At 35.1% G+C, this 20094-nt stretch overlaps 1 long non-coding RNA gene across 1 annotated transcript in view; it reads right to left on the bottom strand.

The window, feature by feature from the left end:
• Positions 1-2857: 2857 nt before the first annotated feature.
• Positions 2858-20094, bottom strand: part of LOC143156292 (uncharacterized) — a 28990-nt gene continuing 11753 nt past the window's right edge. Inside the window, exons 2-3 of the long non-coding RNA XR_012994597.1 lie at positions 6897-6970; positions 2858-5780 (exon numbers count right to left, since the gene is read on the bottom strand). This is a non-coding gene — a long non-coding RNA (uncharacterized LOC143156292). The remainder of the gene's footprint in view (positions 5781-6896; positions 6971-20094) is intronic.

Below are 20094 nucleotides of genomic sequence, written 5' to 3'. Positions count from 1 at the left end.
GATATGTCAGGCAAATCTGAATCCCTCCAGTTCTGAAACATGACCAATATTATTTAGATATGAAATGTTTTGAAAAGGTGAAATGAACTTACATATGCAGAGAAAATTGAAGAATACTAATCCTGGGAGTTTTGTTTGCTACAGTTTGCTAAAAGACTGACTTTTTTAACCTGTCTATGGGGTGCTTATCTTCTGTTGATTTAATTGATAAACGCATAATGAAAGTTTGCAAAGTTGCATGATATTTTTATTAAGAAAAAAAGATCTACTACATAGCATCAATATTCAGCAGATCATAATAAGATACCTTAAAAAGAAAATTATTACTGAGTTGTTTCTCATGGTACCCAGCAGGGATCAGCACTAGGCCCAATCCTGTTCAGTATTCCCAGCAATGATCTGGAGGTGCATATAGAAATTACCACGTTAAGGATCTGAGGGTGACAGAAAGATTACTTGAGTAGTACATAATGATGAGATCGAGGAAGAGATCTCTTGACAAGCTAGACCTATTGAAAAAATAAGCATTTTAGGAGAGATGAATGCAAAGTTATACATCAATACAAAGGAATTTCACCCCCAAAAAATGGGGTACAGTGCCTTGGAATGCCTTGAATCTGCAAGGATTTATGGGTCATAATGGACCAGCAACTCAACATGAGCTCCCACTGTGAAGCTGCATGAACAGAGCTAATGTAATCCTTGAAACCTGATGCAATTGTTGGAATAATTCCCATAGATCTGCTGTCCACATTTTAATGGGAATGGTAGAAAAAAATGGAGAGTTCACAAAACTGCATTGAAAATTAATTTGAGAGCAGGAGAAAATTATTTGCTGTGAAAGTATAAACTCAATCTGTTTGATTATCAAAGGGGAGGGCTGAGGGTGGCTTGATTAAAGTTTATAGATCATGGGAGAAAACCCTTACGTGCAAAGACTCTTCATCCTGAAGGGACAACAACATAACAACCACCCCGCCCCCCCAACACCCCCCAAAAGGGGAGAAAAACCCAAAAACCTGGAAGCTGAAGACTGACAAAACAGAAACAAAATCGTTTTCTAATAGTGAAAATAAATGTTGAAATAAATTGCCCAAAAATGATGAATTCTTCTTATTGGTATACCTTCAAATCATGATACAAGTTAGAATTTCACCAAATATTAGATGTTCTTTAGTTAAATAATAATTTTATTGGACTCGACACCCAATAAATCAAATAGATAAAATTTAAGGGTCTTCGACATACCAGTGAACTAGCTGATGTTCAATTTCAGAAATCCAAAACAGAGTAGAAAAAGGAAGAAATAAAATAGAAAGAAATTAGAATGATCTATTCAAAATTACATTGTCTGAAGATCTGAGGCCTGACTTGGGGCTTTTGTTATAGTTCTAAGTGAGGATCTCTGACTCTAGACCATATGCTCTACTGTGGTATGTATTGCATAACTATGGAAAATGTCTTAATGTAGGTATTTTTCATTCGCATAAAATTGTCTGTAAGAATTTATATCCCAGCTGGCATGATGTTATACAGAAACAATATCATGTGTAGTTCTGCAAGTTGTGCATATGTTTGGTTTCTGAGGCCAAAAATCAGGATGTGGTTTGAAGAAAAGTGGGAGGAGTCAACTAGTAAAAGTGTTATACCATATGACAACCCCCCCCCCCTAAAAAAAAGAGCGTATCAGTTGGGAAAATATATAACAGAAGCAGAGACTGCCTTTACTGCAATAACTAGTGATCTGCTGTGCACATGTGCACATTCACATACCACTGGAGTTTTAAAAGAATAGCATTGCAACCTGTTGTTTGCATAGTCTAACCGTTCATAACGATACAGCAAAACCACTTTTTTGTGATGTAATCCAATACATTGTGCCAGTATAAATCTGAATTGCAATATGTTAGAGGCAAACTAAATTATTAAGAATACAAAATGGCTTCCATGTCTAGGACAGGAGACAGGATGGTCATGTCACACTGTATAGAGGTCCACTTGTAGGCTTGCTGTTGGTTTAGGGGAGGCTCCTGAGTAATTGCCTGCTAGAGGGTAATGGTCTGTAGGTCACGTTAGCGGATTTTAAAGATAAGATATCAGAATGATAGGACTTATGATCTGGAAAGTGCCCAACTTGTAAATGGTTTAACATACCTCTTTCTCAGGTGGGTCATGCGTCTGCTTAAGTCTGAAAATATTTTGCTGCCGGACCTAATATGACCAAGTGGAAACATATTTTTTGATCCCTAAGTTAACATACTGGTAGTAGTACTATTAGGTGTCCCTGAGTATTTAACTTGGCTTAGAGATTCACAGTGGAGTGAAAGTAAACAGCTTCAATCTCAGTAAGTACATATAATACATTAATTCAAAAAAATAATAAAATGTAAATAGCTTCAGAAGCAGTTTTATATATGTCTACTCTTCATATATAAACCAGTTGAAATAGTAAGAAAAATAGGTTTCTTCTTCGCAGCATTTGTAGCTCCTTGTTTGTTTCCTACATTAATCTCTTGAAGTGTGTTGAAATTTTCAGGCTCCATATGGACACATTTAGTCACATTAATTTCTCTAGTATGTTCAATCAAGTTTTCAATAGGTTTGGTTTTTTTTTAATTCTATGTTTTCTGACTGTATGATTAATGTAAGTAAATAAGTAATCACCAGATGGAATGAAATTCTGCTTCCTGAATTTATGTAAGTACTGCAATTAAAGTAACTTGAAATAACAACATGAATAAACTATACACAAATGAGCCATTTTCACAATTAAAACATAATCCCAAAAGATGCCCCTATATATTTAAACCACTTTGGATTTAATTACAGATAATAAATGAAAGGTTATTCTCAAAGGTTAATCTCTATTTTAATCTTTAATTTACCAACAATCCTAACACATCCCTTTGTATCATATAGTAATTATGGTTTCTTATTTTTTAGTAGGGCCTGATACCTTTGGTGGCATCTGGTGAGCATATGTCAGTGATATGATAGGCATTTCATACACCTGCGCTTCAGCTGTGAGCTGGCGCCTACCACTGGCAATGCAGCAGGTAAGAGACACTTTTGTCACTTCACCGATAATCTAAAAAACAAAATGTTGCATTCCTAATTTTGATGTTCTGATAAACCATTTTGATTCTGTATTTGATTGGTTAATTGTCCTTCCTACCCTAAATGCTGAAAGTTTCAAACAGGAATGAAATTTTTTTTAATGTCTCTAACCTTATAGACTTGGACCTATGTCCCAGGCCAGAACACATTTCAAGAGTGGTTGCGAGAGCATAAAGCTACACTCAGGGTCAAGCCTAGGGCATAGTTTAGGATATGCAAGAGAAATCTCAGGTGCACACAGTCCTGTGGCATAGCTCTGCAGTGACAACCAGCCACTCGCCTTTCTGGCAATGTCACACATCCGAGGACAGCCCTGAGATCGCCCCTTGCTAAGACAGACGGGTTAAGCAATCCAGGCTGTAAGCAGACCCAACAGCTCAGTCTTGAGCAGAGCTAAAAGATGGCAACAGAGTGGAGATCAGGAGACGCACTACCCTGAGGACACTCCACACCTATTGTCAGAGTAGACATCATCAGTACTGCCAGTATAATCTGTGGAGAAACTCTTTGCTTGTTATATTTTACTTTTATATCTATTTTCTACAAGTTCCACTTATTTCCCGCTAATTTCCTTTCATGTAGCACAAAATATGTACAGCCATATGGCGACAGTTCTGTCACCAAAATTCTCTACAGCAGATTCACAACAATCCAAGTCTTTTTTTGTCTTGTTCTTTCAAGAAATACTAATGAAATCAGCCTGCTTATTTAATGGGAAAAGCCATGGCATTTGCATATTACTTTTCATACCATGGTATGACCCAATCTGAATTGGTCTAAAGGTAAGGGGTCTTCCAGTGATATCTTTTAATAAACAGCCTTGAGACGTTAGCCAGACGAAGATGTCCCTGAAAGTTTAGTAGCTGAAATATGAAACATGGCCCACGCTAATGCTAAATATATTTTTGTGAGGATGGCAGAATTCTGCTGATCATTGGATCACCTAAAGGAGGCTTTTTTATTCACAGCAACTCTCCTTTCTATCGGTCTCCAGAGACCCACATATTCCAGAGATGATACCAAAAATCAGTCCATTAAACAGTTAAAAACAAAAAAAGACAAAACCAAAAAACACCCCACAAAAACTTAAAGTTGCCACCAACACCGTAAGGAATCAGCTCTTACAGGATGTGTAGCTCAAACTGTCTTTTATCTCGAAAGCATGAGGTGCAACGGGCAATTTTTAAGTATACTATGAAACACTTTTCTGTCGCACTGTGAAACATCTAAAGATTGCACAACACCAGACAGAAGTGGGCATTATCCTCTTCTATCTACAGATAGGGCAACTAAGACAGATTAAATGCCCTACAAACTTCTGCAATAGCAGCAAAGAACAGCCCCTGGAATGATTCCTCCAATCTACCCTAAACACTGTGTCATATAACTCTTTTTTTTCCCCTGCCTGAAGATTTTCTTCATTATGAAACACTTTTTTTTTTTTCAGTTCCAATTATTTTTTAAGAGAATTAAGCAATATCTTTAGATTTTTGTTTTCATGTTATCCTTGTTGTTTCTAAGATCCTCTTGCAGTTTGGAAAATAAATACCTTTCCAGGCTGCATTTATTCATTTCTGTTGAATAACCTTGACTTCTTAGAGCTTCCTCTGTGAATGGAAAAGAAGTCATTATTTGTGCTCCCCCTTAACATCTACATTCACACATCTTGGTACACAGCACTCTTACTGATGACAATACATTTCTGGAAATTGTACTAATTGTCACTAAATTCAAGGATCTGATTCAGGAAAACATGTCTAAAACAGGGGAAAAAAAACAGTGCAACATTAAAACACATAGCTAAACATTTGCCTAAATTCATAACCAAAATAATATAAGAAATACTGAGCTGGAAGCGTGACAAAACAGTGAAGGAATAGTCATCGCATGAATCAATAATTTCCCTTACAAAATAAACTCTGAAATCCTAATCAATTAAAAGACATTCTTCTTCAGATTATAGCAATCTTAAGGAGGATCAGAGATTTGTCTTGCAATCTCTGACAGTCCCTTTAAGCAGTCATTCATCGTAAGCAATGACAGAAACATCCTATCTTCCATGTTCCTCTGGTAGGAGAAAAATCAGATGATACAATAAAAAATAAGCTAAACAAAATGAAAACAATAAGAATTTTCTGCCCCAAACTATGTCCTGTTCCTTTATAGAGGTTTTGGAAACCTTAATGGTTTAAAGCAGTGGGTAACAGAGAGCGACCTCTGAACAGCAGGGTCTGGGATTTAGACATGTAAATAATTTTTTCTCTTCAAACTTGATAATGAAGGCTACAGTTTGCTCTGCCACCACTCATGGGGCTTTGTCTGATGACACAGATGTAGAAGCTTTGAGTAAAATGGAAATGTCAGTTGCCAGAAACATAACCGTGAGCAAATCCTGGTAAGCGAGGTCTCTCATCCCGTCGCAGGTCACCAGCTCCTTTCTGCACCTTGCCCAATGGCAGGGGCTGCTTCAGTGCCGCTGTTACTGTGCCGAATCTTGAGCTGGCAATATGACTTGCAAGGTTTGTTCAAGTGATTACAGGCAAAAGAAGCTTTAAAGTACACAGCCTGTTAAATTCCAGTAAATAAGTTACTGCATATTTTAGAAGGAGCTTCTTACCACACAGTTCACAATTAGTATGCCCATTTCAGCATTAAAAAGGTACCTAGGAAAAGAAAACGTGTGTTTAAGTACAAAAAATATCAGAATAGAGCACTTAGACTGAATAATTAATACCATTTTACGTTATGCAACCATATACTTTAATCATCAAAGATGAATAAGGCTACAAATTCATGTTTATTGACAAGGATGCATTTCTTAAGTCACCATTTAAAATGGATTTTTATGGCCGATCTTAATAACCAAGAGGCAAAAATGTGTTGCACTGCATGGACATACTGAAGATACGAGTTAAATGACCAAGACTACTCTCTTAACTCCCTAGGCAAAAATGCAATAGAACTGTTACTGAGGCAGAACAAAGGAAGAACTATCCTATTCTCTCTGTATATCTACCATCTTTTAATATGAGTAAAAGCATCAATTAGTGTAAAAAAAACAAGTTAAATTTGCCAGGCTCACAACACACTACAAGTTGGCATTATGAGTTTATATAACTAATGATCATCATAAGTCTGCTCCATAATTCTGATTTCAGCAGAAGCACTACCAGGAAACATGTTTTACACCAAAACATAACATTTTCTTTCTTCGTCTTTACCACTGAGGGCACTTCCTTCCGCTTCATGTGGTTCTACTTCCTCTCAATTTTCTTCATGTTCTTACATAATTAATCACACTACTGAAAAATATTTTAATCTGAATAATTCTGCTTCCCTTCAAGAACTGTTTTCAATAGTGTGCTTAATAGTTTAAGCAGAAATATAGCCCAAACCAATTTGCTATCTTGAGACAGGTAATAGTTATACGCCACAACAAGCTTCATATACCTTCCTATTCTATCGTAGTCGCACCATGAAGTTTACTTAATATTAAAACAAACAACAAAAAAAGTTGTATCATGATTCTGCAGTAAGTACAGTATCTTCTTGTATTTCTGCACCGGCATGAGGGCGTGCTTCATATTCTTATAGCTTAACTATGCTTTCCGACCATAACTGCTAGCTGCAAAGGAAGCAGTTTCAAACTGTTCTAGCTAAATGTCACACCCCAGATGGAGGTTGCTGCTCCTTCAGAGCTGCCAGTGAAGTTGCTCATATAGTCACTCCCTAACCCAACTCAATCAGGGTGAACCCAACTCATTTAAATAGTAACTCACCAAAGAGGCTAGGGATTGCACTCATGAGCAGCTCAGGGAACGTAAATTCTGGTACCAAGAAAAGCGTCCAGAAGCTTAGGGTAAAATGAAAATTGTAATTTTTAGCTACCACAGATACAGTTGGAAGAAAACATATTAGCAAGGATCACATCAAACATAGTTATATTTTGCTTTCATAGGACTGTTTCACAAATAGATGATTTTATATTAGAAAAGTGACTAACATCGCTAAAGTAATGCCCAACTAGTGATAACAACTTTACAGGGTGACTTAATCCAGTGTAAAGTGACTTGAGATCAGAATATGCCTCAGGATGATTTCCACAGTGATTATTTGAAAAGAACACCAAAAAAAAATTCACTAAAAAGTTCATTCTTTAAACATTCCCAAAAGAATTTCTGACTGTGAAAGATGGAGAATTTTAAGCAACAATAACTAAAATTCTGTGAAACAAAAAAGAAACTCCTATTTTATGGTTTTCGTACCTGTGCTGTATCGACTCCAATTCATAATTGAAAGACTTATTTATTCAGAACTGAGTATATAAAACTCTTAAGAGCAGTGTGAAAACACCTTACAGGCCTCAACTTTCTCCTTTTTTGTTTCCATCACTTACTATAAAAATACTCCACGGTGATCTGTTTATTCCCAAATGGACTGACCAGGAAGAAATAAGCTTACAGTAAATCCACTTTTTCTTTTTCTTTCTTTTTTCCCTAAGTTATCCTGCATATTGTTCCCTATTTGGACCAGGCACACTTTTATTTAGTACTCTCTATACCTTATTCGCATCTGTCAACAAAAAATGCACATCACAGTCACACACCAAGGCACAAGTCACAAAACTCACAGAAAAAGTAGAAGAAATGGTATTTATATGTCATTTCGATAGTCAGGGGAGAAGAAGTGTCCCAGTCCCTCTTTCTAAAAATAATGCTTCATACAGGTGTCATCTCTGTATTTCACTGAAGTTATCAAAAGAAAAAAAGTTGTCATTTATGGAAGTTGCTTCCTGCTATTGGAATAAAATGATCTGCTTTAAATCACAGTTCAGTGCGTCCATACCTTTCTTCCACGAAAATCGCTCTTACATGTAAGGAAATGGGAAAAAACAGTTACATTAACCCACTGTCAACCTATCTGATCTACACAAATAACACACATAAACTATCTTCTGGTCATCTATTCCTATCAAAAATGGATTGAAAGTATTTACTACATCTTAGAAAAACAGAATGAAAAAGAACAAAATGAGCTACTCCTGCCACCCATAGCAATGATGAGCTGATAAATAACCTCACCATACTGTCTTGTCAGGCATATCTAATAGAGATGAAGAAGTCTCTAATTAGGGCATTAATTCCACACCGCACTGCAGTTGCAGTGCAACCTCCCTTTCACTGACAGGTGCAAATACGCGGGTGCAAATTTCTTGGCATCAGCAATCTACTCTTTTGCATTTACATCGCTAAGCAACATCATTACTTTGATTGACTTATGTACAGTACTACACTTTCACCTCTTAGGTACGGAAAGAAAAGATTGATTCCGATTTCAGTGCCACAGTTTTACACAGATGTAGTTCCAATTAATTAAGTGCACTTACTCCTAATTTACAGTCATGGAAGAAAAATAATTTTCTTGATTACCCTCCTATTTAGAAAGCTCTAACTCTTTTGAATAGAATAAAGTTACACTGGCCTAAAACTCACATGACAGTTAGGGGCATAGTTACATGTATTTTTCCACAAGAAGATGGCAGCTGTCCTCAAAGTGTAATGCGAGTTAACTAGGAAAAGGTGATTGACTGATGCTGAGGTTAATTGCTTGTTGGCATGCTAGAAAGCCTATGCTAACAAGTGCTGCTTATAACTAACAAGTGCCAATTATTTCCTTATATTCTAGTACACATTATATTATGCTAGGCACTATCCAAACATCCAGAAAGATCCAGGCATCCCTGCCCTGATCTAATGAGTTAATGATTTAAGAAAACTATGCTAGCTACTGAGGAAAATGGCTCAGTGCGTGTTGCTTATCACAGATGTGCAACTCTTCATATAACATTATAACACAGAAAGCCTTTGGTAAAGTTATCAATGCACTGAACATATATTCATAATGAAAGTACATACAGCTGTCTGTTCATAAACTTTGTTTTCTCTGTTGCCGACCAAAAGCTTACACTAACAGATAGTGCTTATTATGTTATTATTAGAAGCCAGTGAAATCTTCAAAGTGCTGATATTTTAATCCCGTTTCCACATCTACATGCAGAAGAAAAACCATTTTCTATATATAATTGGTGACCAAGTGTACCTATGAGCCTGACAAAACTTCCCACCTAATAGGTAGATTATTATGTAAAATATTACCTAATATTTGTATAATGCATTCACCTGGCTTGAAAATATGCTGACAGAACTAGAATGCATAACATCATCCATTGTTAAATTGATATTAAATTCACAATTTTGTTCCTGAAGCATCAGTAAATACCAATTTTAATTGCATTAATAAAATGTGAATTATGAAAGTGGAATTGTACTGACTAATACAGATTTTCACTATGATAATAATGATTTAAAATAAGATTAAAAAGTAACAGCTCCTAAAGAAAGAGGAAGTTAATGTACCGAAAATAATAGCGCAAAGCCAGCCTGCTCCCCCACCCTAGACAAGTCATCTACCTTGTATCAGTCAGAATAAGACAAGCAAAGTTGACCTGAGTAGGGAACCTACCAGTCTTTCAGGGGTTTTTTGCAAGAAATCTTACAGTGCTTGGTAAAACTGCATGCCTTATCTGTTACTCCTTGTCTAATTTCAAAATAAACGTATGTAAGGGCATCACGACATAGTATCAAAGTTGAAAGCCTTTGGAAATGTATTAATTGTGAAAGTTGGGAACTATAACACCCTCTTTCCCTTTTCTAACTGTGAAGACATAGAATGTGTCAAATGTGTTGGTAGTCTGTTGAAAAAGGTAAAAAGTGCCTAAACTACAGTTTAATCTCTCCTAGTCCTGCAGCGGGGAGAGCATTTCAGCATACCGCTATCCCAAGAATTCAAAATAATGCAACAAAACTTCTCTAACCATACGGCTTGTTCAGTAGGCATGGGCGTTCAGAACAGGGTTGGGTGAGGTGACCAGAAAAATGAAAAGATTTAAGAAAATCTAAAAAAGTTAAAATTGTATTTGCAAATATAGCATCAGTATTCCTAGACTGTTTTAGAATAGATATGTACATTTCTGTACCCATCAAACACTTAATAAAAGATAGCTCCTCTAGGCAATTTGCAAACTATAGTTTCATCTAGATATATGTCAGTGTAAATCAGGAACCTTCAGTTCTCAGTTTTTCTAAACAAGTATGCCATAATCTTTCCTAGCCCTGTTTCCGTCAGACCCTCATAAATCTACCACATTGTTCTGTCTCCTCAGAATGCAGTCAAATTCACAAATATTTTAAAGGTATAGTGAAATACACATATAGCAAGTCTATCATCCTAGTAGGAGTTAGTAATTTCCTTCACCTGCAGTATATATTTCATTTTAACACATCTTTAATAGACACCAACTAATCATGTTTAAAGGCTACCTCTTTATTATTGCCCTTTATCCATAAACTGCTCTTTTCGCTGACCTTAATATATAAGGTGAAGATAGGCAATCGTTCCATATAAATGCTTACATATATGATTTTGATTTTAGGATACATAAGGTAGAACTAGTTTGGCTGGACATAGCTAATATTTTCTTAATTTTCAAGTGCCATTGTTGAATTTTTTTTTTTTTTGTTCTAAACCATCGAATACTCTCAGAAATACCGATGACCCTAAAATTCAATGCCTTCATTTTTTTCTATATCCTGTATTTTATAAAAGAATAAAAACATAATGTCATTTATAATTTCAGATCTTTTAAGAATAAAGTACTACGTGAAATTTATAATATAAAAATTCCCTTTTCCTGGAATTACAGTTTTGTATTTATCGAATGCGTTCACAGGCTCCCTTAGGATGTGAAATGTATGGAAATATATGTGCATTACTAAAGAAAGAACTAAATTTATTCTTTCTCCACATCATGCTCTTCTTTGCAGTAGAGGTTTTTAATTCAACACAGAGCTAGAATGAGATGGAGCCAATTTCCTGGTCTATATGTGTGACAAATGCTAAAAGTGGCACAAGATTAACAAATTAGTTGATGTATATATCTTTAAAGATTTTTTTACTATGTCCCAAATCAAAATGCATGCTTTATTTGAAATGAAGATTTCTTTAGAGCTAAGTATTAAACAGGAATCTTATGTATTCCTGTAATTTTAAGATGGAATGATGGCACGTATGACAACTAAAGAACAGCAACCTGAAAAAAAATGTATAAGAAGGCTTTTATGGCACATCACTCTAATAATAACAACTTTTAGTGCTATAAATTGTATATTTAGTGATTAAATCTGATATTTTAATAAGAAATTTGCTGTAGAAAAGTTAATTATTTCAGTACACAAGTATTTCTCTTATGCAAGAATATTGACAATGTAATAACTACCAAAATATGAAATTCTTTCTTGTTAAGCCATGTGTCAAATAGGAGATTTTTTAAAGTGAGTATGGAGATATCTACAGTATAGACATGTGTGTCATTATAGAAAGGTTTCTTTATGATGGTTTGAAATGAAAAGTATGGAACTTGACCTTTTTAGCTGACATAGTAATCACCTACTTGATGTAATCCAGATATCTAACACCAAACAATAAAAACATCTGTGACAACAAAACCATGTAAAGCTGGTGGAATTATTTAATTTTTTAAAAAAGGATGGCAATATTTAATAATCAGATAAGCCTGGATTGGTTCTTCTTACACAAAAACTTTTGCGCTTTGCAAATGCTAGTTTTAAAGGGCTATTAAGTTAGACGTGAAAGCTTTTTAAGCTCTCATGCATATGTTTTGGAGTTACCTCATTCATTCTGCTTTTAGGACCTTGTCATAGTCCACCTGTTTTGCTTTTGCTTAAATTACATCAAAATAATAGCTTTCTTTAGAGAAGAAAAAAAAAAAATCCTACATTTCTACTGACTGTATCCAAACATGATAATATGCTTAAAATTCAAGAGGAGCCATATTCAGGTTGCATGTCTCAGTCACCCAATCTCCCTTTCACATATCTGTTCATGTTGACAGACTATGTCATAATACATCAACAGAAAGATCAGCATAGAAGAACAAAAATTCGTCGCCTGACAGCAAGAGGAAAACTGATTTCTCCTATTAAATTAGCAAAAATATACCAATACTTCACTACCAATAAGGACACCACGGCTAAAAGCATTCACCATATTATAATCCTGAATGAGCATTGGGAATTTTTTGTTTCAATAATCTTTAAACACAAAAAAGGGGGGGGAAGAGGGTGGGCTCAAGGATGTCTACATCTTTACAAGTAAAGAATTAATTTCTGCAAACTATGCCATTCCATTTTTGTTTTGTTAATATTTTAAATATTAGTTCTAAATATTCATTTAATTAGAGAGCGCTGAGCACTGTTTTTACAGTATTCATTTCTGACAGAGGCTTTTTCTTATGAGGTCAAGGAGACACATGGAAAATGTTGTGTATCAATAGAGTGCATCAGCTTCTTTATATCTGAGAATTTCTACTCATGTAAAAAGTATTCTGACTCTCTCATTGCTAGATATAATTTTAATATACTATATTGAGCAGTGGTGTTTCACTAGGAATTTAACAATACCTGGAATAAATAATGTCTTTTGCAGCCTGGGGCAACATCTGCCACTTATGCATTAATTCTGCCCCTGTTTGAATACTCTACAACATATGCACTTCTCTTTTGTCTGTTATCCTAGAGTTGTGTTATTCCCAAATATTGACATCATCTACTTTTATCAGCACTAACTGCTCTGAAGCTTCCTAGTCTCATGCTCAGCTCTATTTCTTTCTATTGATTATCTTCCTCACTCCAGCAGGTAGCTAGCCAGCGAGGCTGTCCTGAGAAATAGCTTCCAATGACTTTATACGCACAATTTACACGGAATTGTTTAAAGAAGATATTAGCCTCAATACAAATCAGTGAACCTCATTTAGTCAATACTGCACAATTCAGCTGTTGGCACCCTGTCACATGTTAGTCTTTAAAGTCAACTACCATACCCAATCTGCACATTAGCCATAGTATTTAGTTTCATATTAAAATGAGGCTAGTTTTTCACTTTTCTTTTTGAAATCTATTCAATATACTTTTTACATCACCTCATTGAACCATATGATAGTAATATAATTTTAAATATAAAAACCTGAGATTAAATGCTTGATTTTTGACAGTGTCCTTAAATATAATAAATTCAAAGGGAAATACTGTTAAGTTAAAATGGAGTGTTTTTCATTAAGTCCAATCAAATGGTAGACAACAAAGGATCTTTTATTTGAGAATATGAAGTGAAAATGAAAACCAGAAAACCTTTACTAAGAAAAGGTCTAGCTAAATTATGTTGGAAGGAGGTCTCCAGATTGAACCTGGGTGTTTCTTTTGCTAAAAATGAATTAAACTAAGATGCACTATGGGAGAATAGCTTACAAAGAAGGAAAACCTAGTGTTTTATAAAGATGAAAACAGGGCCTAAATACAGTTAAGTTAGAATAAAAACTACAAAGAAAGATCAAATATTAAAAAAAAAAACCTTACTGTAGCACCTAAACTATTCTTTTATCATCAGGACAAGGAAAATTGGGGAATTTTTTTTACCCCTTTTGCATTCCACAGCAGGGCTCTAAAACCCTAGTTGGACATTTATATGAAGATAATTTTTTCCTTTTAGCCTACCAGACTACAATCTAAACTATGATTTAGACTACATCTAAAAGACAGACGAAAAACAAAGTATATGTGCTTATCCCTGAATCTGTTACTTGAGAAATAAGATAGCTCTTCTGTTGTTTCCAATCTGTATTAGATTCACATGTTTTAGTGTATTTAGTATATCCATGATGTTTATACTTCAATTTCCATGTGCATCCTTCAGCAGCAGGATAAAATAGGTGTTGTTCCTAATTTTTGGAAGAAAAGTACTTGGGTTTGCTGTATTTGGCAAAGAAATATTTATGCCTTTCCTGTAACGTTTTGCTCTTATAAAGCAAAAATGCATAGACAACCTGCAAGGATTCATGGCTATTACCTTTTGCAGGAGGCAAAAAAAAGAGGTCTGGGAGTACAAAGGCAAAAAAAACAAACAAAAAAAAGAAGACAACAAAACAGAAATCCCTGCTTTATAGTACGTGACCAATATTTTAGAAAATGCAAACGGAAAAATGCAGAATTCCTTTTAAGTCCTGATGAGCAGTCGCCTGGACTTACCGATACACATCTAAATGCTTTTGAGAGAAGGTAAAAATTGTGTAGCTAGTTAGCCACTGGGAATATTGATATCGGGCAATAGGCTTTATTCTAAAGTTTGGTAATTTGAATATAAAAATAGAAGCATTTTGCATGACCTCTGCTCCCTGCTCTTTTCCCTTTAAAGCTCCGTGAGTGGTAGCTGAGGTTCTGAACCCCAAGTAGGAGAGAGATGCTGAAAGATGACCAGCCTAGCCTTCCTAATACATCTTCGTATGCGCACACACACACATTCACTTTCACTCACATACACACATTTATCGCAACCTGACACTCACAGAAAAGCCTTTTCCCTTCTCTAAGCTTCTACAAGGAACATTTCAGAAACCAAAGGAAAAAAAAAAAGGCAGTGAGGACAGGAATAGCTGCATATTCAGGCAGCAAAAAGGCAGGTGTGGTATGGGAATTCCTAGTGTTTGTGTCTGCTGCTCTGTGTTTGCTGTTGAAGGATTTGAGGGCTATTATCCATGGGTCTAAATATGTTTAGGATAAGTGCACTTGGAAAGAGAAATCTTCCAGATACTGTTTGGTCTATTTACTTGGGTAGATCTGCTTATTTAAAACAAAAGTTACGCTGTCCTTCAGCTGCTGTCTTCCATGCACGTACCTACCCATTAACTATTATTCTCTTCCAATTACATTAGTAATTACTAAAGTAGCTGCAAATTCTTTTACTTATTTATTATATAAATTACATCTTGGGAAATCTTACAAAATGTTTATATGCATTCAGTACTTAAGTGTGTTATAATAGTTCTACTGTAACGTTTCCTGTGAAAAGGTAGTATGAACCGATAGTATGTTAGTACTTACTTCAGTCATGTCTTATAAGGATTGATAGATGGAATTGTAATTGGGAATATAGTTAATTTGAAGTTTATTTCTAAAAATCCTCATCTTTTAAAGTTAACTCTGTGTTACATACTAATATGTAATAAATATTCTGGATAAGCAAGTGTAGTGATGTAGTAAATAAGCACACAATGAGCAATACAGCATTCTTGGGAAGATATAGCATGTACAGTAAAACAACATATGCATTCTAAAAATTTAAAAAGTCAGTTTGATGTAGCTGTTTTCTTAAGGAATTAAAAATATCTTTAATGGTTATTACCTGTGTCTGCTTTCATTGTGACAGGAAAAAAACCCACCAAATTTCTTGCCATTGCTCATCCTATTTATGCTCATTATTAGAGATACATGGATTTACTATGTGCTTAAGTTAAGCTATACTGACCACCTTCCCCATACTGTCTTAAAATGGTAACTGGGCTTGGAAAAAAAACTAGGAAGTAGATTAGTACTATTTAATATTTAGGAGAAAGGACAACTTTTCTACTTGAAACTTGAAAGTATTTGTAGCCCAAACAAATGTATTATTTTGTTTCTTTAATGCAGATATTTATACTTTCAGATCTCAGAATTTCTTTAAAATAGGTCCTTACTACACAGGAAGGTGCACATGAATAATTTACAGTCAAGTTTCCTTAGCTATTTATGTTGAGAATATACTATTTAAAATGCCTAATGGGGGAAAAAAAAAAGATTAATTAAATAACTTTGTCTTCCCCCCAAAAGCATCATTATTAAAATATGATTGTGTTATTTATCAGTAGACATTGTTAGTTTCTCTGCTTGATTAGCTTTTGATTAATGCTCATAAATTTAAATTCAGACATAGTTAGCCTCTTTGATTTTTAGACAGATGTCAGTCAGCATTAGTGTATCAATTTTTCATCAGAAAATAGAGATGCATGTTAAAACCACTTTAACAAACATGGAGTCTCTACATGGGACCATATTATCAAATGCTAATTATATCCTTAAGATAAACATTAACTGGGGGGGGGAAAAAAAAAACAACAGTTTGCAGAGCATGTGAATCTCAACTGGACATAAAACTGCCTACTTTGCTTCCCGCTTTCCTTCTTCAGTCTCACAGTTGTTTATGCAGTACATCGAAATATTATAAAACTATTAAAGATACTTTAATTAAAGATATCTCCTGGCATGACTAGCTTGGGATAAATATGTCAGCGTAACTATCCAGGAACCTGTGGTTGTGTGCCAATTCATGTTGTATAGTTTTAAAAACATGCCTGTAGCATGCTTTGTGTGCGAGTGTGTGTCTGCGAGAGAGTTTGTTTGCATGTTTGTATATACCTCATTTCAGCTCCAGAGAGAGAGAGAGGGAGAGAGGGAGGGAGGGAGGGAGAGAGAGAGAAGCCTAGTGAGAAAAGTGAAAGTAAGGTCTGAGGGTGGAAATGAACAGCATTGCCTTTTGGAAGAGCCCCACTTGACCAAAGTCCTGCCCTCCAGTTTGAGAGAGGAGGATGGGAAGGGGCACTACAAGGGGCACTGCAAGAAAGGTCCCATACTGCAGCCCACTGAAGTCACTCGTCATTAGTAAGCGTGTTTTAAAGGAAAGTTTTAGATATACAGTGCTTAAAGTCCTTTGAGCCATATTAAAGGAATCACAGCCCCACAAATCAGGCTTACTAATAAGACTACCTTTTGGGGTTTAAAGTTCAGTGGCAAACCAGATGTACCATTTCACTGGAACTCTAAAGATAATTCTAAAATGATGCTCAGCTGGTGTAATCTGTTATTTTGTGTTCACAAGAGGAAGTGGAATTTAAATTTTAAAAAGGGGAAAAGATTTTGAAGAGTTTTAAGGGAGGTCTATTTAGCTTCCACCTAATTTAAAAATTAGTCTTGGCTGTCTTCTCACTCCATCAGTCCTTGAATCAAAATTCCAAATCAGAATCTATTATTTTCTTACCCATGTTAAGCAGCGTTAAGTAGAAGGAAAGGCTTTTATTTACATTAAGGAACCAATCCTACAGTTTTCACACAGGAAAAACACCCTTTGGAGTCAATAGCAATTTGTGCAATTTATCTTAGTACGTACAAAGCTTAAAGACTGTAAGCCACAACATAAATTCAATATTTACCATATTTCTACAAAAAAAACCCTTTCATTTTTCAACATTGCTGAATACTTTTTCTTATACTAGATTTCACTGCGTTTCGGAAACACACCAGAACAGAGCACAACTTGCAGTGTCAGTGTTCCCTCTCTCCCTCTTCCTCCCTCTACCTCTCGCGTATACCATTTTGATTTTGAATTTGCTGGAGCCTATTTAGTTTATAAATAACCTTAAACTGTTGAACTGTTCACTGGTTTATCTGAACAGGAGACAATGTTATTGAAACAAATCTAGTTAACAAGGTAATTAGCTTTTGCAATATTCCTCGGAAGGCTGGAAAGCAACAGTACATCACTGCACTATACAAACAGCAGTATGTAATGTTAAGCCTGTGCTTAAGAGTGGTTCTATCAAAACTGACTGGTCGCATTACCAGCAAAGGTATTGTTTTTAAAATTATCCAAGGGCCACCTAAAACCGATTAATTCACCAGAAGTGGAAGAATGAAAATATTTTCCTATAGTAACCCACTGTAAAAACGTAGGCTACTGCTGGTGCTGAAAAGATGGGGCTGGAACCAAGAAAATCCTTTTCCTTGCTTCCACAAAAGGCTTTGGGCCTAATTATTTTTAAGTATAATCCAGCCAACATCTTCTCATGCTTAGCTGCACTGAGTGACACTATTTGTGATGCCCAGTCTGCTGAAACTGAGCAGGTTGCTGTCAGTTTAAAAATGACTATAATAAAAGTGACCATGAAGATGGATCTTGTGATTTTGCGTTTCTAATCAGTCATCTGTGAAGAACACTTTTGCTTTGATTCAGCAGACTGGTGACAGCCATGATTGATAGTGCATGAGGATGAAAAAAGGTTATTAACTGTCTTCCTATTAAACTCAATGTATTACCCCTCTAGGTGCATCTCATACTTTAACTTAAAGTACTTACTCAGGTAAGGTCAAGAATGAACTCTATAAACACAGTATCCATCCTGTTGTAGACAAACCAGGAACTCTAATGTTAAATTCTGAAAGTTCAGCATTAAACCGTATCTGAATCCTGCTACCTTAATTACCGTGCCAAAACCAAAAACTGAGCAGACCTTTGCATGCATCTAAATATATAGCTACACACAAATATTTTTGTGTGAAAAAGGGGCAGATTGATTGTTTCTGTGCGTTTGTGCATACACACACACACATATGTTTTGCTTATTACAATAGCCTCAAAATAAAAGTTTGAATAATGTCATGTTACCAAAAGAAATGTGGAACAGGGATATGAAGCGTCTGTGGGACTAAAGTATAAATCTTACACAGAAAACAGCATTTTACCTGCCGGTAGTTAACTTCATTATTAACTGGATCAGGTGAGATTTAATAATTTATGAAGGCTTCTTATTAAAAGAAAATCCAAATGTTTTAGCATCCATGTAAAAATACCTATTTGTTGCCTTACGACATGTTTTAGTTTTAGTTTTTATTTCCTGCTTTTTACTGATGATTATGTTATCAATCAATACTCACAGCTATCTACCGAAAAAGAAAGGAAAATGGCACATATATTCAGTTTTAAAATAATTATTTAGTGGAAATACTGATTCCTAGGGTACTTCTAATTTCTAAGGATGTCTCTGTGAAGAGATAATTTTAGAGGCGTTTAAGGGCAAAAGAGTGGAATATGTTTCCTGTGTTCATTATTATTACTGACACCAGAAATGAACTGAAAGGTGAAAGTTGTCCATATTGTGTACGCAAGTTAACATCTTTTTAGATCCACAAGTTTATTTGGGGAGTAAATATTAAAAAATCATGTGATCACCTTTTTAGAATTAGGTGTTTTACAAACACGTCTTCATAGTCAATAGCATTTTAGATTTTTAAATTGATTTTTATCTTTATGAATACATTTCAGATGCTCTTTGAATTCGTTTATGCATATCTTACATTACAAACATTTTCTGTTAAAACTAAGTAGACCAAAAGATCAAAAATCCTATGACTCTAACTACAGTGTGCACACTGTCATCTGAAGGAATGTACATACACACTTGTTTAAAATAAGCTCTTTCCACGTCATATACAATATCTCCCCCAAAATACATATATTCCATATTTGTCTTTCAGAGTATTAAAACATACTTTTAAATTTAGCTTTGTAATAGTCCTTCATTTCCTCTTTTAAATTATAACAAAAATACTTCTGCACTCATTAAAATCATTTCAGATGGAAGCAAGAATATTATTGCAAGCTAGATCATTTTGGACAAAGAAGGAAAAAGTACATGTCTATCTTGACTATTCTGTAATGTACTGTCACGCATAAAGTCTGCAACGTAAGTATACATTTTAATTTTTTCAAGGTGGTGTTGAATTTCAGTAGTCCCTTTTATTTTTAAACATTTTTTTTAAAAAGCATTCAGAGTGGGTTAAAAAGAATTCAGAATAAATATAATCTACCTAATATGATGATGCTATCTCACAAGAAATGTTAAACAATCCTCTGTAAGTTCTTTTTTTCTGGAAAGTGTGTTCCTTTCAGGTGTGGACTTGGGAATAGGCACCAATTTTCCCTTCAGTAACATTTCTGCTTTATAATAAATTGCAATCCTGTTGTAGCCCCGTGTGGATTTACAACTGGCAGGCTTTCTCTCTGACAATTTGGGGTCACTGTGGATATAGGTGAGCAATAATTTCAGGGGTGATGGAGATATTGACAGAATTTAACAGTCTAAGTTCCTGGGCAAATATTTGTAAAATGTACGCTTCTACATTGGGTTTTAGTTAATAAGACTTTTGGATGATATTGTTTGCCTTGTTTGTGGATTGTATTTTGACCGAAACTATCTCA

This window comes from Aptenodytes patagonicus, chromosome 2 (genome assembly GCF_965638725.1).
Source record: "Aptenodytes patagonicus chromosome 2, bAptPat1.pri.cur, whole genome shotgun sequence".
Taxonomy (NCBI): Eukaryota; Metazoa; Chordata; class Aves; order Sphenisciformes; family Spheniscidae; genus Aptenodytes; species Aptenodytes patagonicus.
The sequence above is the reverse complement of the archived record's forward strand: the minus strand, read 5'-3'. Positions and strand labels throughout refer to the sequence as shown.